The following is a 26,036-nucleotide window of genomic DNA, read 5'->3' as shown; positions in this document are numbered from 1 at the left end:
ATTTTAGGGGTAACGGGGTCAGGCCAACATGATCACCCTGCCACAATGAAAGTCTCTCCTAATTTAGAACCAAATACGGGAGCTGGGGAGAGACGCAGTATTGCTTGCTAACTGCGCAGGCTCACACCACTTCAGGGCTGTGTCTGGTATGAAAACATAGTGATTGACATTTAGTCGACCTCAAAGATATGGGTATCAACTGGTTATTTAGCCCAGACCTGCCGGTGTTCACTGCCCTTTCTCTATCCCCTATTTCCAAATGAACTGTGGCTCACCGTAAGTTCTCCAGGCTGAAAAAAGCTGCTCAAAGACGGGAGACCGCTGTGACCCCTCCGTGGGTGAAGTGAGCATGAAGGCCCAAAGTTTGCGTTCCGCTATCGGCATACCACGAGGAGGCAGCATGTACCATACGTCGCGGACTTATTACGCCATTCACAGGAGCTGGAACGCATCGGTGGCTCTTCCGGGTGTTGTGCGGCCGGCGTGTGACGTCAACGCGTTTCGCGTGCGTGACGCACGCTTCTTCAGGACGTCATTGGTTAGTACGGAAGATCAATATAAAGGGGGTAGCCTGATTGGTAAGTGCAGACAGGTGACAGCACAACAGACATTCCTCAATACTGCTTCCTATGTAATTAAAAGACCGGATGGTGTAACACCATCTTGTGGTTAAAAACCGGTAATGCTAGTTATTTCATATTCACTGGCTAGTATTGGTGTGGCTCGGGGACTTGATTCAGCATAAATATTTAGGCAGGATCAACAAAGGTATAGCGATATGGTGGAATTACTTTAAGCAAGTTAAATCACTTAATGCAAATTTTGCTGCTGTAGTTCGGCTTAATTTACTGGGTGACACAACGACTATTCCCAAGATTGACTCAAATAAACATACTAAAACATACTTGAAGTTAAAAAAGTCTTCATAAGGGATTCAAAATGAAGTTCAGGCCAAACCATAGCCTGGCATTTTTAGCATATACAAAAAGATGTTTTAACCATCTCATTTAGAAAAATGAACAACTGAAAAATATAGTGGGTCCGCGACCACTTCTGATGGCCAAAAGGGCCACAAATCTCAATGACCACCTGGTACGCTCCGAGTTCACACGTACCCCTAAAACCAACTGGCTTACCGAATTGAAACCCTTAAAGGGGATGTACCCATGTGGTCACTGTCAGATCTGTGGCCATGTAACTAAAACACAAGTCTACACTGATTCTACAGCAAAGGTCATCTATGGCATTGAGTCCTTCATAAACTGTTCCACCTCCAGGGTACTGTATATCATCACGTGCCCATGCCACAAAATGTACGTAGGAAAGACCAAAAGGCAACTACGCATTAGAATAGGAGAACACCTCAAAAGTGTGCGTCTCAAGGAAGATACTCCCATCGGCACACACTTTGCCGAGAAGCATAATAGTGACCCTTCAGGTCTGAAGGTAATAGGCTTCTGGGCCCTTAAGATATCTTCTAGGAGAGGAGACTTTGATAAAGTCCTGTTAAAAGAGGAGAAGGCCTGGATATTTAGACTCCAGACTTTAGTTCCCCTAGGCCTGAACACAGAGATGAGTCTTCGTATCTTTCTGGAACCATAACATCTAGGTATTGTTGAAGGATAGGTGGACTAGGCTTGTTTAGGGAAATAGGAACTTTATAGGTGGAAAGATCTGCTTGGGAAAATCTAACTATGGGAGAATAGAGCTCCAATATGGCATAGATAAAATAGGGAATATGACCACTTGATTATTGACTTCTTCACGTGACATCATTCCTGTTGCCCATGAACCAGGTTGGACTATGTACTATATTTCTCACTTTATGCGGGCCCTTTTCTTTTCATTGGGATATTATGTTATTACTGCCTCGGTCGATTTTTCTTATCATACCATTATTGGCATTAATTCCCTTCATTTATGAAAATAATTTTGTAGGTTCTTACAATAGTGTTTGGTGATGCTTACAATAGCATCATTAATTATTTTCTCCCCTCTATGGATTGATGAATGAACTCCACCTATATAGTTACCTTTTATAAATTAACCTAAATGAGATGGTTAAAACATCTTTTTGTATATGCTAAAAATGCCAGGCTATGGTTTGGCCTGAACTTCATTTTGAATCCCTTATGAAGACTGTATTAACTTCAAGTACGTTTTAGTATGTTTATTTGAGTCAATCTTGGGAATAGTCGTTGTGTCACTCAGTAAATTAAGCCGAACTACAGCAGCAAAATTTGCATTAAGTGATTTAACTTGCTTAAAGTAATTCCACCATATCGCTATACCTTTGTTGATCCTGCCTAAATATTTATGCAGAATCAAGTCCCCGAGCCACGCCAATACTAGCCAGTGAATATGAAATAACTAGCATTACCGGTTTTTAACCACAAGATGGTGTTACACCATCCGGTCTTTTAATTACATAGGAAGCATTATTGAGGAATGTCTGTTGTGCTGTCACCTGTCTGCACTTACCAATCAGGCTACCCCCTTTATATTGATCTTCCGTACTAACCAATGATGTCCTGAAGAAGCGTGCGTCACGCACGCGAAACGCGTTGACGTCACACGCCGGCCGCACAACACCCGGAAGAGCCACCGATGCGTTCCAGCTCCTGTGAATGGCGTAATAAGTCCGCGACGTATGGTACATGCTGCCTCCTCGTGGTACGCCGATAGCGGAACGCAAACTTTGGGCCTTCATGCTCACTTCACCCACCGAGGGGTCACAGCGGTCTCCCGTCTTTGAGCAGCTTTTTTCAGCCTGGAGAACTTACGGTGAGCCACAGTTCATTTGGAAATAGGGGATAGAGAAAGGGCAGTGAACACCGGCAGGTCTGGGCTAAATAACCAGTTGATACCCATATCTTTGAGGTCGACTAAATGTCAATCACTATGTTTTCATACCAGACACAGCCCTGAAGTGGTGTGAGCCTGCGCAGTTAGCAAGCAATACTGCGTCTCTCCCCAGCTCCCGTATTTGGTTCTAAATTAGGAGAGACTTTCATTGTGGCAGGGTGATCATGTTGGCCTGACCCCGTTACCCCTAAAATCAAAGTGGACTTCCTTTGTCACCCACTAGGAGTCATTTATCACTATTCAGTTTAATGCACTGATATTACATCCAGCTCGTCAGCAGTGACACACAGGTATTCCTCCAACTGCATTCCAGTCTTTGAGGACTTCAATTGAAGTTGCAGAGTTCCAGAAATTATTACAATCTATATGAGTTCAAGAATGACACGTACTGCCTTTGATTGAAAATGTATTGGTTCATCCTATTTTTTCATCCCTTTTTGAATTTTGAATTTCTGAACTCCAATCTTATTCAGGGACTTGGTTCATCAGCAGCCTGCTGACTAATTAGGCATATATTATATGCAATATGTGTACTACACCGTGATGACACATCTAGTTGAAGTGACTAAGTTACTACTTTGTGGTGCAATTTTTTCTATTGTGGCATGCCGACCAACAGACTCATAACAGAGCAGCATCCATAGATTCCGTTTAGGAACGTATGCAGCCTGTATGTTATTCTGTTGGTCAGAACCTCCGGAGTGTATGTGTGGCCGGCTTTGTGTGTGTGAGTCATTGTTTCATGTTGATTGTCGTGTTTGTTGTATATTTTCACCATTGATACCTTTATACTTTGTACACTGTTCCCCCATAGGGGGCACTTTAGACAATGTGTCTTTTTGCTCTTCAATAAAGATTTTTTCAAATTAACACAGTTGGTGTGAGCATACCTTAATGCAGCCGTTCCCACGGAGCTGTTCTATAGCCCCTATCCTCTTTTACTTTGTTATTGCTATTTGGCTGCGGTGGCTCCCCACGACCTAGTAGAGGCTGTCTGATATATTGATGAGTCTCCAGACGGAGTGTGTCAAGTATACACAGACACCACAGACTCAAGGCCCGGTGTATACTTTTTATTTATTCTCAATTGCATTTTGATCTATTAAGGATCTTCTTTTTATACACCTGCCCTTTAGATATACCGTCTAGATTGATAGAGCAAATTTGACACACTGTCATTTTATTTTCATGAAATGTAGATGAATGATTTTGAGTTCATTTTGGTGATAATTGACCTTGCATGGCTTTCTTGGTTAATGCGTCTCTTAGTATCATTGGTTATATGTAGATTATTTGGTGTGGCTCTGGGGCAGGCAATAGTGGTGATAAATTTTTTATTTATTTTTTTTTTCATTGATCGTTGAACAGTATCATAGTCCAGTTCCAGCTTTGAACAACTCAAAGTATGGCATTTATGCTAGGAGAATCCCTAGATGCGGAAATTAGGGCTACCTTTGACACTACTAAAGATACGGAACCCTATGGGGACCTAAAAAATCTGTTCAGGGACCACAAGAAGTTACTTGTCAGGTCCCTCAACAGAAAATGGGATGTATTGTCTTTGGAATCGTACATAACACAAGGTATTATACCAAGAGGTTTGCGTGAAAGAGTCATTCCAGCTAGGCACTTACACACAGAACGCTTTCTGGATAAGTGGAAAGCAGAGTGCATTGCCCATGGTATTAGGGTCATGGCGTTAATAGTGGAAGAAGAAAAAATACAACTGGAAGAATTTCAGGAAGAAACAAAAAATATATTAGAAAAACTAGAACCACATAAAGAACTGGAAGAATTCCAGAAGTTAAATGATATCCTCAAAAAAGAAATAGAGAGAACCCAAAAAAATCTAAAAAGTGTTAAGCAGTCCAAATTCCAACGAGATTTAGACGATTGGGCCCGGGGGGAAATCTTTGACCTAGCTTCCAAAAATAGACGGAATAGGTCAAGAAGAAGAGGAGGGAGCTATAGGAATAATTCTAGCTATGAATCCATGCCCTCAGGAAGTGATGATGATGATCGATCGGTCACTTTTTTAAGGGAAGGTATGGCGGAGGATGTCACTGCGCCTACTACTCCCAAAGGAATCTTGAAGAAGGGCCCCAAAAAGGGCAAAGGAGGCAAAGAAAAAGAAAGAGACAAACTAGGAGACCAAGGGAATGTCTGGGAACAACGAACCAGACCACGGAACCGACGATAACGAGTAGTTCCAATCAGCCTATCAATCAGGAAGAGGTTTCCCTTCCTCTAACTGTCAGTTCCCTCGACTCAAAAATTATTAACTTGTCCAAGTTTGCACTAAATGAATTCCATATCTCTGTCCTCACTAAGGGCCTCTCTTTTTCACCAACCTCATGCATGGATCACTTCGAGGTATATAAAGACTTGTGTCTTTACCTCAGAAAGGTCTATTACAGACTAGTGCATGAGGGAAGTGCTGTCACTCCACATGAATTACAACTAAATGCAAAAGAAGAGGAAGCCCTGTCAGCCTTAGAGTCACTATTGGATGAAGCGGGTGAGTTCTCGGAGGAGGATGAGGTCCCTCAAGATGTTGACAAGTTGAGAAAGAGCAATATCAGTATACGTTCCACCACCATGCCTAAATTCTGTACCAACAAGTGGCTAAACTCTTTCTTAATACTTGTGGAAGAAGACCTCAAATTAGTTGACTGGGACTCACTCTCCTCCGATAACCTAACACGCGATGAAAGAAAAGCTTTATGCGACCTTAAAAAAGCAAGCGATTTGATTATTAAGAAAAGTGACAAAGGGGGAAATGTAGTGTTGCTTACAGTTGATAACTATGAAAAAGAAGCTCTACGTCTTCTATCGGACAAAGCCACCTACAAAAAACTTCCTTCTAATCCACTACCAGAATTGGTTCTTGGTATCAATGAAAAATTAGGGTTTGCCCATGAAGCAGGATTGATTAGCACGAGGGAGAAAAAATATCTGCAGGTGGAGGAGTATAACATACCCACATTCTATATCATACCAAAAATACACAAAAATCCGGTGGACCCCCCGGGCAGACCCATTGTGTCTGCCTGTGGGGGTCCACTGGATAGGATTGGTAAATACCTCGACTCACTGATCAAGGATCTTGTCCTGGACCTTCCCTCGTATGTGAGAGATACGGGGGACGTCTTGGGCAAGATCAAGGACCTTGAGTTTGCCACGGACATCCTACTTGTAGGTATTGATGTGGAGTCTCTTTACACCTCTATCCCCCACCCCTGGGGATTACTCTCAGTCTATCACTTTTTGGAACAACAATTTCCCCTAAAAGGTCCACAGAACGAATTCCTTCTGGAATTACTTGAATTTTCGTTACTGAACAATGTCTTCCAGTTTTCTAACCACTTTTATCAACAAATTAGAGGCACGGCCATGGGAGCCCCATGGGCTCCTTCCTATGCCTGCCTACATTTGGGAATGTGGGAGGAGGAAGTGGTGTACACCTCGTCTATGTACCTCAGCCATGCCCTCACCTGGCTGAGGTACATAGACGATGTGCTCATGATTTGGGATGGTACACCACTCCAGCTGGAGCAGTTTATGTCAGAACTCAATGCCAATTCACGCAATATTCGATTGACCCATATTGCGGACAGGAGAACAATCTCCTTCCTGGATCTAAAGGTTGAGCTCAGGGAAGGCAAACTAGTCACCACTACATATCGAAAACCAACGGCTGCTAATACCCTTCTTAGGGCTGACAGTCACCATCCAGCCAGCCTAAAAATGGGGATCCCAGTGGGACAATTTACTCGTATCAAACGTAATTGTTCACTCGGTGAAGACTATATCCGTGAATCTAAAGAGCTATATGCAAGGTTCCGTGAGCGAGGATATTCACACCAAGTGATCAGGAGGGCCAGGAAAAAAGCTGCGGTCAAGGATAGAGATAGTTTACTGACCCAAAAAAAATCAAAGTCGGAAAATCCTAATTTGCCGCGTTTGATTACCAAATACGGTTGTCATTGGGATAAAGTGAAACAAATACTTCAATCACATTGGCATATACTGCAGAAAAATGAACAACTGAAAAATATAGTGGGTCCGCGACCACTTCTGACGGCCAAAAGGGCCACAAATCTCAATGACCACCTGGTACGCTCCGAGTTCACACGTACCCCTAAAACCAACTGGCTTACCGAATTGAAACCCTTAAAGGGGATGTACCCATGTGGTCACTGTCAGATCTGTGGCCATGTAACTAAAACACAAGTCTACACTGATTCTACAGCAAAGGTCATCTATGGCATTGAGTCCTTCATAAACTGTTCCACCTCCAGGGTACTGTATATCATCACGTGCCCATGCCACAAAATGTACGTAGGAAAGACCAAAAGGCAACTACGCATTAGAATAGGAGAACACCTCAAAAGTGTGCGTCTCAAGGAAGATACTCCCATCGGCACACACTTTGCCGAGAAGCATAATAGTGACCCTTCAGGTCTGAAGGTAATAGGCTTCTGGGCCCTTAAGATATCTTCTAGGAGAGGAGACTTTGATAAAGTCCTGTTAAAAGAGGAGAAGGCCTGGATATTTAGACTCCAGACTTTAGTTCCCCTAGGCCTGAACACAGAGATGAGTCTTCGTATCTTTCTGGAACCATAACATCTAGGTATTGTTGAAGGATAGGTGGACTAGGCTTGTTTAGGGAAATAGGAACTTTATAGGTGGAAAGATCTGCTTGGGAAAATCTAACTATGGGAGAATAGAGCCCCAATATGGCATAGATAAAATAGGGAATATGACCACTTGATTATTGACTTCTTCACGTGACATCATTCCTGTTGCCCGTGAACCAGGTTGGACTATGTACTATATTTCTCACTTTATGCGGGCCCTTTTCTTTTCATTGGGATATTATGTTATTACTGCCTTGGTCGATTTTTCCTATCATACCATTATTGGCATTAATTCCCTTCATTTATGAAAATAATTTTGTAGGTTCTTACAATAGTATTTGGTGATGCTTACAATAGCATCATTAATTATTTTCTCCCCTCTATGGATTGATGAATGAACTCCACCTATATAGTTACCTTTTATAAATTAACCTAAATGAGATGGTTAAAACATCTTTTTGTATATGCTAAAAATGCCAGGCTATGGTTTGGCCTGAACTTCATTTCGAATCCCTTATGAAGACTTTTTTAACTTCAAGTACGTTTTAGTATGTTTATTTGAGTCAATCTTGGGAATAGTCGTTGTGTCACCCAGTAAATGAAGCCGAACTACAGCAGCAAAATTTGCATTAAGTGATTTAACTTGCTTAAAGTAATTCCACCATATCGCTATACCTTTGTTGATCCTGCCTAAATATTTATGCTGAATCAAGTCCCCGAGCCACACCAATACTAGCCAGTGAATATGAAATAACTAGCATTACCGGTTTTTAACCACAAGATGGTGTTACACCATCCGGTCTTTTAATTACATAGGAAGCAGTATTGAGGAATGTCTGTTGTGCTGTCACCTGTCTGCACTTACCAATCAGGCTACCCCCTTTATATTGATCTTCCGTACTAACCAATGACGTCCTGAAGAAGCGTGCGTCACGCACGCGAAACGCGTTGACGTCACACGCCGGCCGCACAACACCCGGAAAAGCCACCGATGCGTTCCAGCTCCTGTGAATGGCGTAATAAGTCCGCGACGTATGGTACATGCTGCCTCCTCGTGGTACGCCGATAGCGGAATGCAAACTTTGGGCCTTCATGCTCACTTCACCCACGGAGTGGTCACAGCGGTCTCCCGTCTTTGAGCAGCTTTTTTCAGCCTGGAGAACTTACGGGGAGCCACAGTTCATTTGGAAATAGGGGATAGAGAAAGGGCAGTGAACACCGGCAGGTCTGGGCTAAATAACCAGTTGATACCCATATCTTTGAGGTCGACTAAATGTCAATCACTATGTTTTCATACCAGACACAGCCCTGAAGTGGTGTGAGCCTGCGCAGTTAGCAAGCAATACTGCGTCTCTCCCCAGCTCCCGTATTTGGTTCTAAATTAGGAGAGACTTTCATTGTGGCAGGGTGATCATGTTGGCCTGACCCCGTTACCCCTAAAATCAAAGTGGACTTCCTTTGTCACCCACTAGGAGTCATTTATCACTATTCAGTTTAATGCACTGATATTACATCCAGCTCGTCAGCAGTGACACACAGGTATTCCTCCAACTGCATTCCAGTCTTTGAGGACTTCAATTGAAGTTGCAGAGTTCCAAAAATTATTACAATCTATATGAGTTCAAGAATGACACGTACTGCCTTTGATTGAAAATTTATTGGTTCATCCTATTTTTTCATCCCTTTTTGAATTTTGAATTTCTGAACTCCAATCTTATTCAGGGACTTGGTTCATCAGCAGCCTGCTGACTAATTAGGCATATATTATATGCAATATGTGTACTACACCGTGATGACACATCTAGTTGAAGTGACTAAGTTACTACTTTGTGGTGCAATTTTTTCTATTGTGGCATGCCGACCAACAGACTCATAACAGAGCAGCATCCATAGATTCCGTTTAGGAACGTATGCAGCCTGTATGTTATTCTGTTGGTCAGAACCTCCGGAGTGTATGTGTGGCCGGCTTTGTGTGTGTGAGTCATTGTTTCATGTTGATTGTCGTGTTTGTTGTATATTTTCACCATTGATACCTTTATACTTTGTACACTGTTCCCCCATAGGGGGCATTTTAGACAATGTGTCTTTTTGCTCTTCAATAAAGATTTTTTCAAATTAACACAGTTGGTGTGAGCATCCCTTAATGCAGCCGTTCCCACGGAGCTGTTCTATAGCCCCTATCCTCTTTTACTTTGTTATTGCTATTTGGCTGCGGTGGCTCCCCACGACCTAGTAGAGGCTGTCTGATATATTGATGAGTCTCCAGACGGAGTGTGTCAAGTATACACAGACACCACAGACTCAAGGCCCGGTGTATACTTTTTATTTATTCTCACTTAGGAGATCCGCCCACTCTGTTTACACAGGCGGGCGGATCTCCAAACTAGATTCCCAGACGATCGGGGAAGAGCGCTCCTCCCCTGGCCCGACTCCCGATGTGACTGAAAACAGCGGGAGCGCGCCGCCTACAGGGGGAGGAGTCTAGCGAAGTAGTACTACGTCGCTAGACGATAACGAGCCACATTGCTGCAGTAGCAGCAATGTGAGCAGACGTTAAGTGGTTAAACCAGGACATTAATTGCACAGGTTCTGAGGCTAATATAAAGCACCAAGTGAGTTTAAAGCGGAGTTCCACCCACATTTTAGACTTGCCACCATTTAGCACTTGTGTGCATGCAAAAAACAAATTGGCACTTTTTTTTTTTTTAACAGTTCCTTTACCTTATTTATCTGTTCTCTTCCTCCTTATGGGGCTGCCTACGTCATTTCCGGCTTTGCATTGGCTCCTTGGAGATGTGTGTCATTAATCCCAGGAGTCAATGGGAATCACCGACTACTGAGCGGAGTGTCAGCTGCTTCGTGGCGTCCCCGGGAGCACTGCATCCAGCCCCGCCCCCGCCCCCTATACTGACACGCCCCTAGGCTAATCTGCTCAGCTGTAGGGAAGGAGAGAGGGAGGGGGAGACAGAGTGGTGCTGACACTGCTAGGGGTGGGGCCTAGGTCTGTGCTTGAAGAGGGAGGCAGAGGGCGGTGTTCAAGAACAGCGGCAGTGCATAGCACTGTATGTGTGTATGGGAGGTGGTATCTCCTCCAATCAGGGGCCAAAGAGGCTGAGTCTGAGCACAGAAACCCGGAAGAGGAACACTGCAGCTTCAGATGCACACACTGCAGATGGCCGCGCTGTACAGAACCAGAATAAAGTAAGTTATACGTGCTGAACAAACAAAAAAACAGGGGACAGTTTACAGGATATCTTCATGTAAATGCATGAGGCCTGACTATACTAGGGATATTTTTAACAAAAAAAAAAAAGTTTCGGCCGGAACTCCACTTTAATTACCACCTTAATCAGCCACAGAACAGGTGTAATTAATGTGTCCTGGTTTAATGGGATGAGGTGGCAACCCAAATTCAAACATGCTTGGGTCAAACATACCTGTAGATCTATACTCAGACAAAAAGATTAAAAAAAAAAAAAACAACAAAAACAAAGAACATTTATAAGTAAATAAAAAATGTAGCAGACTCAATGGACCGTTTTTTTCTTTCTCTCTATGTTTTTATGTTTCTAGTGGAGCACACACTTGAAGGGTGGGAGAGAGAGAAGAAGAAAGTGGAGTAGTTTTTGTATGCATTAGTGCATTGTACTGCCATGTAATTTCAATGGCACTCAAGGCATTAACCACTTAAGCCCCGGAAGATTTTACCCCCTTCCTGACCAGGGCCTATTTTGCGATTCGGCACTGCGTGACTTTAACGGACAATTGCGCGGTCGTGCGACGCTGTACCCAAATGAAATCAACGTCCTTTTTTTCCCACAAACAGAGCTTTCTTTTGGTGGTATTTGATCACCTGTGCGATTTTTTGATCATGCGCGATAAACAAAAAAAGAGAGACAATTTTGCAAAAATAATATAACAATATTTTTCACATTTTTTTATATGAAATTCCCCCCAAAAAAATGTAAAAATCAAAATTTTTTTAACATTTTAGGCCAATTTGGTTTCTGCTACATATGTTTGGTAAAAAAAATCGCAAAAAGCGTATTTTGATTGGTTTGCGCAAAAGTTATTGCGTTTACTAAGGGAAAGATTTTTGTAATTTTTATTGTTTTTTTTAACGAGTAATAGCGGCGATCTGCGATTTTTTTTGTGGTACTGCGACATTGCGGGGACAGATCGGACCCTTGACTGACATTTTTGACACTTTTGGGGGTACCAGTGACATTACTACAGTAATCAGTGCTATATGCACTGTTACTGTAAAAATGACACTGGGAGGGAAGGGGTTAACTTTATTGGAGAGGGAGGGGTAAAGTGTGTCCCTAGGGGCGTGTTTATTACTGTGATTGGATGTGGCTTTGTGTGTAACAGCACAGATCAACGGTCCTACATAGCACGACCGAGTGATCTGTGCTTTTACACAGGGGAGAGTGAAAGGCTTTGTTTACATTAGCCACCTGCCTTTCTCCCTCTCGACCCGACGATCGCGAGTGACCGGCGGACATCGGGTCCGCCGGTCACAAGCGCCGGCTTCTTCTGGTACGAGCGGGGGCGGGAGCGCGCGTGCTCGCCCCCTATTCGCTCCCAGGCTAGTGACGTACCGGGACATCACTTTGCCTGGAAAGGGCTGACCGCCGCCATATATAGTCGGGCAGCGGTCGGCAAGTGGTTAAGGAATTGCATCTGCATTGCAGGGTGCTTAAACACACAGTTTGCACACTACCATGCCTTGTGGTGCACTGTGCTACCATAATGGTGCAGGTCTGATTTGTGGTTCATATTGGTGCTTTTAACCACTTTAGCCCCGGAGGATTTGGCTGCTTAATGACCAGGCCCTATTTTGCAATTCAGCACTGCGTGAATTTAACGGACAATTGCGTGGTCGAGTGACGCTGTACCCAAATGAAATCAACGTCCTTTTTTTCCCACAAATAGAGCAACAATTTTTGAAAAATAACAATATTTTTCAAATTTTTTGTTTTCTGCTACATGTTTTTGGTCAAAAAAATCGCAATTAGCGTACTTTGATTGGTTTGCGCAACAGTTATTGCGTTTACTAACTACGGGAAAGATTTATGCCATTATTATTGTTTTTTTTTTTAACCAGTAATGGCGGCGATCTGCGATTTTTTTTGCGGGACTGCGACATTGCAGCGGACAGTTAGGACCCCTAACTGACATTTTTTAGACTTTTGGGGGTGCCAGTGACATTACTACAGTAATCAGTGCTATAAATATGCACTGTTACTGTAAAGATGACACTGGCAGGGAAGGGGTTAACTTTACTGGTGATCAAGGGGTTAAGTGTGTCCCAAGGGGCGTGATTCTAACTGTCAGGTTGCGTGGCTTGTGAGATCATCACAGAGACATGCGATCCTATATAGCAGGATTGCATGGCCTCTGTGATAATCTAAGGGAGAATGACAGACGGCTGTGTTTACATCAGCCGTCTGTCTTTCTCCCTCTGCTGCGGGAAATCGCGAGTGGCTGTCGGGCATTGGAGATGCTGGTCACACGCGCTGGCTCCACAGGGAACGAGCAGGGGCGACTGAGCGAGCGACATAGCCCTACGTCGCTTTGCCCAGCAGCGGCAGAGTGCCGCAGTAAATGTACGGTGAGCGGGGCTGAAGTGGTTAAATGAATGGGCTGCCTTAACCCAACGGACGTTAACATGCAATATAATGGGGTTGATTTACTAAAACTGAGTGCAGAGTCTAGTGCACCTCTGCATAAAAAAACAATCAGCTTCCAGGTCTTTTGTCAAAGCTTAATTGAACAAGCTAAAGTTAGAAGCTGATTGGCTACAATGCACAGCTGCATCAGATATTGCATCTTGGGCAGAAATCTATTAATACAATCAGTTTCTGTCAAGCAGAAGACACACACACACATAGGCGTGCGCACAGGGTGTGCTGGGTGTGCCTGGGCACACCCTAATCACCTAGGGCACATTAGCATTATCGCTCTGTTTGCCAGTGAGGAGATGGGAAAGATCTCCCTCGGACCTGCTCTGCCATAAGAGAAGTGCCACACACTTCTATTTCACTTTGCCAGCAGGGAGAGTAATGTACCGGGGCCATATACATGTAGGCAAACACATGCATGTGTATTTAAACTTTGGGGTGCACACCCTAATGCAATAGGCTGCGCACACCTATGCACACACACACAGAACGAAATTTACCTTGGGTGGGGATCTAGAGAGAATCAGCTGAATTTCGATCAGTGTATCGTAAACTTTAATATTTCTAAGCTTTTGAAAGCAGCACTAAATATAAAAAATGAGGTGGAAAGGCAAACGCTCAGTAGAGGCTTCTAGTGCCAAGCAGGAAAAAAGCAATTCCAGGGAGAGAATTGGAACTGCATTTACAATGTGACTTTTCATCAAATTTAGTCGTGCTTTCCACAGCTCAGAAAGTTTCAGCACCAGAAACTGCAGGTCACCCCCCCCCCCCCCCACACTTCTCCCCTTTCTCCCCTTGGCTGGTACTCTTGGGGCTTACCCTGTATCTATGAGTCGCTGTGCTGACTGAGACTCCCAAACATCCACTTCTCAGAAGGCCAGGAAGGTGCACTGGGTGCACAGTTGTGTACCTGGTATTTCTCATCTCCTGGGATGGAGACAAACCATGGCACCATAATTCTAGTACAAAGGAAAGTCATATACAAATTAAATAAATAATTTTTTAATATTTTGGGAGATTTTTTTAATGTGAAAAAAAGTAAATGAACAAGCAAATCAAATAAAAATGAAAAAAAGTATAAATATTAAAGGATAGAAAAATACAAATAAACAAACAATAAAAATCAGCAGAAAATGAATAACTATGGAGAAGAAGGCATTAATAGGCAATAGTTTAAGAGTTCATAAGGGATTAAATAGGAACAAAATGTATTTAAAAGGAAAACTTTATTGACAGGTTGCTTTAACTGATGTTATATGTAGATAAAAAAAAAAAAATATCTTTATTTTTGAAAATTTTTTTAATGCAACACTAAAAAAAATTAGTGAAGTATTAGGGTCCTTTCACAGGGGCTTTCCGCCCGGCGGACACGGTTTTGCTCAGCGGGGATCGTTCTGCCGATCCCTGCTGAACAGGCGGATGACAGGTCCATTTCCGCTTACTTTGCAGAGATGGACCTGTCAGATCCCTGCTCTCCTCTATGGGAGATCGGATGAAAACGGACCGCCTGTCCATTTTCATCTGATTCAATCCTCCAGACAGATGGAAAATAGGGTTTTTATCTGTATGGATTTCACAGACAGGGTTGGATTGGATAGCAGCGGGTGTCAGCGGAGATGTCACTGCTGACATCCGTTGCTCCATAGAGGTGCATAGACAATCCGATCAGGTCTGCCTGAAAAAACTGACAGGTGGACCTGATCGGAAAGCCCATGTGAAAGGGGCCTATGGCTGGGTTCACACTAGCTGCGGCCGTGGCTCACAGCAGGGGGTTTAGGGCATGTTTGTTTACTATTTCAGGTTCATTTGTACGATTTACAGAAGGGTCCTGTGCATTTTCTGGTCCATTTCAGGTGCAAATTCAGCCAAAAATTCAGACCTGATTCGCACCTGAAACAGACCAGAAGACACAATGGACCCTTCTGTATTACGGCCTCCCTGGAGGTGTGTGAGCTGGCTCCATTGAGAGCCAGTCACACTCTCCTGTCATGTGGATTGGATGTAGTGAAACCTGCATCCAATTCGCATCAGTGTAAACCCAGCCTTAAATAAAAATGAAAAAAAGCATTTATTTAAAACAAAAAAATTTTTTTTTTACTTGTCAGGTTGCTTTACCTCAAATTATATGCAGATCGAAAAATGTAAAAAAAATAGTTATTTTACATTTTTTGTGGATTTTTTTAATGCAACACTAAAACAAAAACAAAAGAAATCACAAACAAATTTAATAAAATGAAAAAAAGTATAAATAATAAAGGATAGATAAAATACAAATAAACAAACAAGAGTCAAAAGGAAAATAATAGCTAAGGAGAAGAATGCATTAATCAGGGCTGAATACAGTAAACTAAGAGTTAATTAGGAGTTAAATAGGAGCAACTATTTTTAAAACTAAAATATTTTTTCTCTACTGTTCAGGTTGCTTTAGAGTCGGTTCACACTAGCGCGACTTGTCAGGCAACTTGTCAGCCTGACAAGTCGCGCTCCCTTGCGGTCCATTGACCGCTACAGGACCCGTTCTAATAGGAGCAACACAAGTCGCTCCGACTTAGAAAAAGGGTCCTGTACTACTTCGGGGCGACCTCGGAGCGACTTGCATAGACTTCCATTATGTGAAGTCCCTGCAAGTCGCTCCGAAGTCGTGGTGTATGGTAATGCACAAGTCGCCCCCGAAGTAGTAAGGAGTCGTGTCGCCTCAGTGTGAACCGGCTAACTGACATTATATACAGGTCAAAGCTCAAAAAATTACCCAAAATGTTACCTTGTATCTCTGAAACTAGCGTCAGAACAGTGTTTATAAACAATGTGTCAGAAGGTCCCTTTTTGGTGCAAAGGCTGTAATAGCTCTGGTGTTTGCACAGCCAGGAATTGCTGGCAAAATGTATGGGCTTTGTGTATGTAGCACCCTACAGGTAGGTGCTAGGAAAAATATAGTGTGCTTTATCTGCCTAACAGCAGAGCCATGATTTCTTTTGATCAGATAGGTTGTCATGGCTCCCACTCGTGTCTGCTGAGAGGGGAGACTCCCCACTAGCCCTGTGAGAGGTTTTTCATTGGGCAGTGGAGGAAACCCAATCAAAGACACATTCAGGCTTGTAACTACCCCAGAAGGCAGATTCTGCCGCAGAGGATTCTGGGAGTGGGTATAAGTTTGAGGGGAGTGCATGACTCATGGTCTTTGGCGGGAAGCAGAGTCCCAGGAGGGGGGGTACGGCTGTCCTTCCTCCTGTCAGAGGAAGTGGATGTCTCTGGGTGTTGCCTGAGAATCCAGAGGGTGCTGAGTTGAGCTGAAGGGGATCTGGTGTGCAGAGAACCAGCAGAGAGAGAGGGGTCCAGTCCCAGGAAAGCCTACAAAGGTTGTGAGTACTGTGGATTGCCCCTGGGGGTCTACCTAGTGTCAGAGGGGACCACTCCGGAGAAGGTTCTGGGGATCCAAGTGTCAGCTAGCTGTAAAGGGGGTGCCTGGTCAGAGGACCCTGAAGTTAGAGGGGGAACCTAGTCAGAGGGCCCTGAAGTGTTAAAGGGGGCGCCTGCAGTTTGGGCCCTAAAGAGTCAGTGCACAGTGTGGAGTGTACCAGTTGAGAGTGGCAGCAGCACAGGAATTCACAAAGAGCTACCTCAAGCCCGCGCAGGGCTGGAGGGAGCTATTCAGTTACTTTTTTGGCAAAGCAGTGTCTTAACCACTTTACCACCGGAGGATTTTGCTGTCTTACGTCCAGGCCACTTTTTGCGATTCGGCACTGTGCAACTGACAATTGTGCGGTCGTGGGTTTGGGTTGTACCCAAACAAAATTTACGTCCTTTTTTTCCCACAAACAGAGCTTTATTTTGGTGGTATTTGATCACCTGTGCGATTTTTACTTTTTGTGCTATAAACAAAAAAAGAGCGTACATTTTGAAAAGATAACAATATTTCCTGACAGACTCCATGGCAGCATACGTATCGGGTTTGGCCCCGCCTCCAAACCTACCCATAGGACATCACTCCCATAAATCTTTGCACCTGTTCAGCACACGTGTTCCTTTTTTGTCCTCCTAATGGATTACCTGTATCCTACCTGAAGATGGATCCCAGGAGATGGATGTCTCTACCATTCGGGTATTGAGTTCTCCAATAAGCCCCAGCTGTTGCGGAGTATAGAGCAGGGGCGAAGATTCTTCTGATGTGCACCTTGGCCAAAAAGCCCAGCTGCTGCGGGTGGCCTGTACCCTTAAAGATTCATGAAGTCCGGTGTGTGCTGTATGCTCATCCATCCCTGGTGGCTAGCGGTTCGTTGGTGGTCGTGAGTACTCCTTGCCTGTCATATTTGTTTAACTCCATGTTTTTATTTCAGCTGGTTTTGTATGTTCTTACCTTATTTCCTGTTATTTCCTGGTGGCTAGGGCTACTGAGCATGTGCGGGCGCCTCAGAACGAGGCTTGGTTCTCGCAAATGCTCAGTGACGATGTGGAGCATGTGCAGTAGGGTTTTTCGGCGCTGCTTGATGATGTCAGTGGGTGCCATATTGAAAACCCTTCAGGTGTCAGCAGAGTGTGTAGATCATACACTCTGTTGCTGGAAGTCTGTATTTTGCTGTCGGTTTATCGGTGTGTCTACCTGCGGCATCCGCTGCTGCTCTGCATTTGCCCATACGGTCTTCCTGGTGAGTACCGGCCCCATGCTTTTGGGAGTTATTCCTCCTCTCCTCTTTCTTCCTCTCTGATCCCGTTGTCCGGCTCATCCCTGCAGGTCAGCGCCAGATGGAAGCCTCCTCAGCCCGCCCTTAATAGGTATGCAGGGCTTGGGGTGTGTAGAGAGGGGGGGATTAGGGCATCATTTATGTCCTGGCTCCCTGTTTGTCTTGCTTTGTTCTTTGTTCTTTGTTTTACAGCCCTCCTAGGTCGGAAACGGCATTCCTCACGCAAGAGTGAGCATTGCTCAAGTTCTCACCACCGGCACTCCTCCTCGAGATCTGCTCGGAGGTCATAGTCAGGCTCCCATCATCGTGGGAAATCATCTGCCTCAGCGGGCCCCTCGCGACGCCCAGATAGAGTGGGCTGTTGGGGTTGTGGTGCACGTGTCCCTGAAAGCAAGTCAATGTGTGACAAATGCTTCTCTCAAGCTGCGGGAGAGGGGGACAATCCAGACCAGCAACTGGAGGCCCTAGTCAAGAGGGTCATCAAGGATTCCCTGGCAGACGTGGGAGTAGGTCGGGCGCAGAGCCCAGAAGTGACTCCTGCAAGCCCTTCCCTTGGAAGACAGCCTAGGGAAGATCCTGAAACCTCTCAACCTACTCACCTGTCAGAGAGTGATTCAGAGATTGAAGATCCCTGCTTGGGATTTGAGTATGCTCTCGTCCCCTCCTTAGTCAGAGCAGTAAGAGAGACCCTGAATTGGGAAGACTCTGCTGTTTTCTCCACCAAAAACAGAAGAGATTCTTTAAGCAGCTCTGCAAAGAGCGACTCAACTTCCCTTTTTTTGGGTGAATTAGGGGATATCATTACTGAAGAATGGAATAAAGTGGAAAGGAAGAATTCCATGCTTTCCAAAATGTCCCTGTTATATCCTTTCAAGGAAGAAGATGTAAAACATCTAAAATCTCCTCCCTTGGTGGACGCCGCAGTCATGAGGCTGGTCAAACATGTGACCCTCCCACTAGAGGACACAGCCTCCTTTAAAGATCCTTTGGATATGAGGATGGATTCTGATCTAAAAAGAATCTACCTGACTGTGGGAATGGCCTGCAAGCCGGCACTGGCCTTAGCCTCATTATCCAAAGCAATGGAGTTGTGGTCTGACTCAGTGGATGAGTCCTTTCGGAGCCTTTCTGAGGAGGCTGCCAGAAGTTCCCCGATTCAGGAACTTAAGATGGCTTTGTCTTTTTTGGGGGAGGCATCTATTGACCTTATACGTCTGTTGGCCAGGGTTATGCTGTCCTCAGTAACGGCCAAGAGAGCTTTGTGGCTCCGCCCTTGGATGGCTGACCCAGCTTCCAAACAAGTCTACAGCCGTATTCCTTTTGGAGGCTCCTCCCTCTTTGGGAATAAGCTGGATGAGGCGATAACCAGGGCCACGGGCAGCAGGTCTGGGTTTCTCCCTCAGGATCGACGCCCTCTCAATCCAAGGAAAGGACAACCCAGAAGGTATGTTCCTGACCATGCCAGGGAAGCACGTACCTATAGGCCTGGCAGAGAATTTGGTTGCAACTGGAGAGCATGACAAACCTCCTCGCGGAAACCTTCTAAGAGTGTCCCCTCCGGTGAACGTGATACGACCAAGTCTTTTTGAGATTGGGCCCGCTCAGACATGTCGGGTGGGGGCTCGGTTGCTACACTTCCGGCATGTCTGGGCGGCCTCAATCCGAGACTCCTGGACTGTCAGGACAGTCACGTACGGGCACAAGTGGACTTTCAGAGAAACTCCAAGATCAAGGTTTCTTCCTACCTCCCTGCCACCCTCAGGAGAGAAGCGCCAGGCACTATTTTCCTACATAGAGTCACTAGTTTCTCAAGGGGCTGTCGTCTCCGTACCAGAACCAGAGTGCAGCCAGGGAATCTACTCCCCTCTTTTCTTGGTTCGCAAGAAAAATGGAACATGGAGGCCAGTCATCGATCTGACCTTTCTAAATTAATTCATCAGAAAGGAAAGGTTCGAGATGAAAACTCTTCTTTCTATTCAACAGGCGGTCCAACCTGCGGACTGGATGGTGTCTATAGACTTAAAGGACGCCTATTTCCATGTCCCTTTTGCTGAAGATTTCCAGAAATACCTCCGTCAATTAATTACACCTTCAGTTCACTTGCCTCCCCTTCGGGCTCTCCACTTCTCCACGAACCTTCTCGAAAGTTTTGCTGGCTGTGGTAGCTCTATTGAGAACAAAGGGCATTCGCTTACATCATTACTTGGACGATCTGCTCTTCTTGTCCCAAGACAAATCTCAGCTGTTGAAGCACCTGGACCAGGTGGTGTCCACCCTTCAGATGTTTGGGTGGCTGCTAAATCTAGAGAAAAGTCATCTAATTCCCACCCAGTCTCTCGTCTACCTCGGGGCTTGTTCAATACACTGACAGCGACAGTGTCCCTTCCGGAGGAGAAAATCACGGTGGTCAGGGACAGGATTCTCCATGCCCTCGCATCACCTCACCTCCAAGCGCGTCAGTGCTTGAGAATAATCGGGACCATGGTGACTGTAGCTCCCATGGTAAAGTGGGCCCTATGGAGAATGAGGCCTTTCCAAAAAGGCTTTCTTCGTCAATGGGACACCTGGCATTTGGATCATATCATCTTCCTGACCCCAGCCGTGAGAGCAAGTCTTCCATGGTGGCTGCAGCGGGAGCATCTTCTGTGCTGCCATTCTCTTGTACAGACCTCATGGGTTGTGATAACATCGGATGCCAGCAGCATAGGTTGGGGGGCTCATTGCCTCTCGGAAGTGGCTCAGGGCAAATGGAAATTCCCCTCCCAGGGGATAATGTCCAACATTCTGGAGCTACTGGCGGCCCTTCAAGCTCTGAAAGCGTTCCCTCACTTGACAAATGGTCTTCTAGTGATGCTAAGACTGGACAACACCTCAGCAGTCTCATACATAAGGAAGCAAGGAGGGACACGCAGTTGGTCCTTGCTGCGAAAGGTGGAGCCAATTATGGTCTGGGCTCAAAAGAACTTGTCAGCAGTGTATGTTCCGGGAGTCCAAGGTGTCCAAGCCGACTTTCTATCTCGTGTGCAGTTGGGACAACAACGAGTGGTCTCTCCACAAGGAGGTCTTCGAGTGGATCCTGAGCCTGGGGTTCTCCCCAGGGGTAGACCTGTTTGACTCTCCTCGCAACCGCAGGTTGAAAAAATACTGTGCGAGGTTCAGGGATCCTCAGGCTCTGGGGTTGGACGCCCTCACGGATTGTTGGAGGTTCGACAGGCCATATGCCTTTCCCCCAGTTCCCATAATCCTTCAGTTTCTCTGGAGACTCAGGTTGGAAGCAGCGGAAATAGTGGCGGTGATTCCATTGTGGCCCAACAGGCCTTGGTTCCCTCTGCTAACACTTCTCAGCATTCAGGAAACGATTCCGCTGCCTCTCAGGCAAGATCTACTATCTATACCATATTGCATCCTTGTCCAGCCCGGCTGCATCTGAAGTTTTGGCTGTTGAGAGGGGAAGGCTACAAGCCTTAGGGTGCTCTAAAGAGGCCATCTCTACAATTTTGAGTGCCAGAGGGAGTTCAACTAATAAAGTGTATGAGAGAATTTGGTCAAGATTTTCCTCGCATCTGGCCACTAGGTTCAACCCTCAGTCATCCATCAAGATTCAGGATGTGCTAAGCTTTCTACAGTCTGGTCTAGATCTTCCTCTATCAGTGAGTTCTCTGAGAGTTCAGGTGTCGGCTATTTCAGCCTTTACCGGCATTTCTTGGGCTACCCATATGCTAGTCCGACAATTCTTCAAAGGGGCAATGAGACTCAGGCCCCAGAAGAAGCCAAGGTTTCCCAAGTGGGATCTCCCCTTAGTTCTGGACTTTCTATCAACGATTACGTGACACAGATGAAACTCTTACCATCAAGGAGTTGACATTGATGACCGTGTTCCTGGTAGCCATTACATCGGCGAAGAGAGTCTCCGAAATCTGAGCTTTAGGGGCACAGGAGCCCTTTCTAACCTTCTTTCCAGACAGGGTAGTATTAATCCCTATGCTGGAGGCTAGACCGAAGGTTACTTCAGTTTTTCATGAAAACACGGAAATGGTTCTGACTACCTTTAGGCAAGAAGAAGATTCTTCTGTCCATCAGCTGGATGTTGGAAATTGCCTCAAGCAGTATCTGGAAGCTACGGTCTCCTTTCGACAGTCAGATCATTTGTTTGTCACTTTCAGTGGAAAGAACAAGGGTCTTCGGGCTTCTTCAAGGTCCATCTGTTCTTGGATCATCCAAACTATCCAATGGGCTTATAGGGCTAAGGGCTTGACCCCTCCAGTGGCGATTACGGCTCATTCAACTCAGAGTGTCTCTATGTCCTGGGCAGTGTCCAGACACGTCTCCCCTGAAGTGATTTGTAGAGCAGCGTCCTGGTCCTCTATAAATACTTTTTTGTCTCACTATTGTGTTGAGCCGGCGGCTCTTTCTTCTATTAAGTTTGGTTTACAAGTCCTGTCTGTTTGACAGAGTAAAATTAAACTTTTGTTCAGCACCTGCCCACCCTTTTGTGTACAGCGAGTTATTTCCCGATACGTATGCTGCCATGGAGTCTGTCAGGAAAACGGAAAATTTATATCAAATACTTACCTTAATTTTCCTTTCCTGATGGACTCCATGGCAGCAGGAGTTCCCTCCCGGATTCTGAGGAGGATAGTTACAGAACACGTGTGCTGAACAGATGCAAAGATTTATGGGAGTGATGTCCTATGGGTAGGTTTGGAGGCGGGGCCAAACCCGATACGTATGCTGCCATGGAGTCCATCAGGAAAGGAAAATTACGGTAAGTATTTGATATAAATTTTCTGTTTTTTTCACATTTTTTTATATGAAATCCCCCCCCCCAAAAAATGTAAAAATCAAATTTTTTTTAAATTTTTGGCCAATTTGTTTTCTGCTACCTATGTTTGGTAAAAAAAAATCACAATAAGCGTATTTTGATTGGTTTGCGCAAAAGTTATTGCGTTTACTAACTAAGGGAAAGATTTCTGTCATTTTTGGTGGGTTTTTTTTAACGAGTAATGGCGGCGATCTGCGATTTTTTTTTTTTTTTTTGCGGGACTGTGACATTGCGGCGGACAGATCGGACCCTTGACTGACATTTTTGACACTTTTGGGGGTACCAGTGACATTTCTATAGTAATCAGTGCTATAAATATGCACTGTTACTGTAAAAATGACACTGGCAGGGAAGGGGTTAATTTTATTGGAGAGGGAGGGGTTAATGTATGCCTGGTGCTTACTAACGTGTGTGGGGGGAGGTGACTGAGTGACACAGGGACAGATCGCATGTTCAGCTATGCTGAACCCTGCAATCTGACCCTGTCTGTCACTTAGGAGATCCGCCCGCTCTGTTTACACAAGCCGGTGGGTCTCCAAATTCGATTCCCCGACGATCGGGGAAGAGCAGCAGTGAATGAATACAGCGGGAGCGAGCCTCCGGCGGCGCGCGAGCGCCGCCCACAAGGGGAGGAGTAGTACTACGTCGCTGGACGATAACGAGCCACTGTGCCGCAGTAGAGGCACAGTGACTGGTCGTAAAGTGGTTAAGTAAAGTGTTCTAAAGTCGTGGATTTTCTGGATTAAAGTCGAGGTTCCAGCACAGCTTGCAGTGTTACAGTGTATTCAAGCGTCAGGAAGTGTTGGCTGGCGTCCAGACAGCGCTAACAGGCATTTTTTCCAAAAGAGTCCCAAAAGTGTACCTAGTTGAGCCAGAGGAGAATCCCACTCATTGACTTCTACCATCCCCTAAATACAATAAAACAACCAAACCAAAGATGCCAGATTTGTCATTGTCTCAGTTCTCACACCTGGGGTCACAGCTCACATTGGCTGGAGAGCTAAGCGGTAACAATGGCAGACCGACCTCAGGCTCAATGCCTGGAAAACCTTCTACATGTATTTTGAATATGTTTTTTGGGCATGTTTAGCTTGCCCAATACCCACAACTGGTTAGGTATCATGCGCTTGGTTATGCAGGGGCCATTCTGTGTACAGAGCCTGTGTAATCGCCTTCCCAAAACACGCTGCTGCCAAATACAACTGTCTATTGAGATTAATTAGAACAGCCTTTTTCAACCAGGGTGCCGTGGCACCATGGTGTGCCTCCTAAGTTCTTCTGGGGTGCCTTGGCAAAATGCCTATAAATTGCAACAAATTGCCACAAGTTTTAACTTTGCAGAATTACACCCCTGGGCACTGTGCAGGTCAAGCCACTGGCATTCTGACAACCAATTACATCACTGGTTGATAAGGAGAACAAAGGGGGGCTTGCATAGCATCCTTGTTTGCACTTCCACTCTCCGTCAGCGCTGGGGGTCACATTGGCAAGTAGAAGAAGAGACACTGAAGGAGAAGAGAAACGCTAGAATACTAGTCAGTACCAGTTTGCAATTGTGGAGGGATAAATCACTTCTAATTTTGGATGGCCCATGTGTATGGAGGTTGCTGCGTTATGTAAAACTATTAGTTTAGTTTTTTTTTTTTTTTCCATTTTAGAATGGGGTGCATCGAGATTGTGCAGAATTTTAAAGGGTGCCGCAACTGAAAAAGGTTGAGAAACACTGAATTAGAAGATGTGGCTGTATGCAGTTTGGCATTGGGAGTTGCATAAAACACAACCACTTTACAGATGTATACTCTAGATGCACACTATCTGCATTCTGAGCATATGTTCATGCATGTGTGGGTGCTTTATGCAACCCTTGGTACATAACCACATACAGTCACATCCATTAATCTCAATGGGTGGCTGTATGCGGCCGCAGCGGGTTCTGGAAAAGTGATTACACAGGCTCTGCATGTGCATGAAGCCTTAAAATCACAAATGTTTGATTTCCTTTACTGAATTCAGAAATATTTTTTATTGTTCATAGTAATCTCAAATGTTTATTATTTTATTGTGCAGGTATCTGTTTGTAATTGCATCACCAATTTTACATTGGCATCAAAGAGTAGCACAAAATTATTAATTAGAGAATGGCGTCAGAAGCTTTATGGCAAGAAAACTGTAAATTAACTGCTTTTGAAATTAGAATGACAATACCATAAGAAGAAAGCACGGGATGCTGTAAGCACTGCTCCTATTCCAGCATGTGCCTTCACAAGTGCCCACTGACTGAGCTATCCATTAAGCTATTAGTCAGAGGTCTTTGAGGAGTTTTTAATATGGACAGAAGAGACCAAAAAACCACAAAGAATGAAAGAATATAGCCTGAGCCTCTCAGTTATGCAGTCATAAGATTGCAGCTCATAAAATAAAGTGCTACAAAACTACATCTCTTTGCAAGACAAGACACATTGGGGGAGCTCAGTGAAGTAACTACAGCACTCTCCCAGCAGTATGCCTCCTTTAAAATGGCCTATGCCTAATTCAGAAAAGACTTGGGACAATTTCATTAGGAGATCGGACACCTGTTACCCCCTTTACTGTCTATAATGAAACATATCAAATAAAAATGCCAGGACAATACAAAACAACCATAATGACCCAAATTTTAGAAACTAGCTACTCCAAGGTGATCTTATTTTTCGCCACACTGAGATTGGGTTGGTTAAACTGGTTTTAAAAGCAGATGATTTTTTTTGTACCTTACTACATTCTCATTAAGGCAAAAAAAAAAATACCTTTAGCTTGCGGCTCCTTACCCAGCCCCCCCCCCCCTATTAATACATACATAAGCCCGGTTTTAATCCAGCTAAGTGCATTAGAGCTGAGGCTCTCTCAGCTCCCTCCCTCCTCATTGGCTCAGATTTAGTAACTGAAGCCTTTGACTCCTGCTGCTGTCAATCACAGTCAGTGATGATGGAGCAGGGAGCGGGCTAGAACCCCACACTGTATGTCTCATGGACACACCGGGCTAAGGAGCAAGCACGCATGAGTGCCCCCATAGCAAGTGTCATGCTATATAGGTCACTCGGCGGGGGGAGGACCCAGGAGCGCTGACAGGGGACTACAGAAGAGGAGGATCAAGCCTGCTCTGTGCAAAACCATTACCAGAGATGGTAAGTATAACACATTTGTTAATTTTAGAAAACGTTACTATCACTTTAAAGCACATTAACTCCTCCCATGCACCATCTGTTTCTGCTGATTGCTTCAATCATAAATCTTCATTAGTAAATGCTCCCTTCCTCTTCTTCCTCCCTTGTAAGAGCAAAGGAAGAGCTCTCAGATGTAAAAG

Source organism: Pelophylax lessonae (genome assembly GCF_965119305.1).
Source record: "Pelophylax lessonae genome assembly, chromosome: 5".
NCBI lineage: Eukaryota > Metazoa > Chordata > Amphibia > Anura > Ranidae > Pelophylax > Pelophylax lessonae.
Note: the sequence above shows the minus strand (reverse complement) of the source record.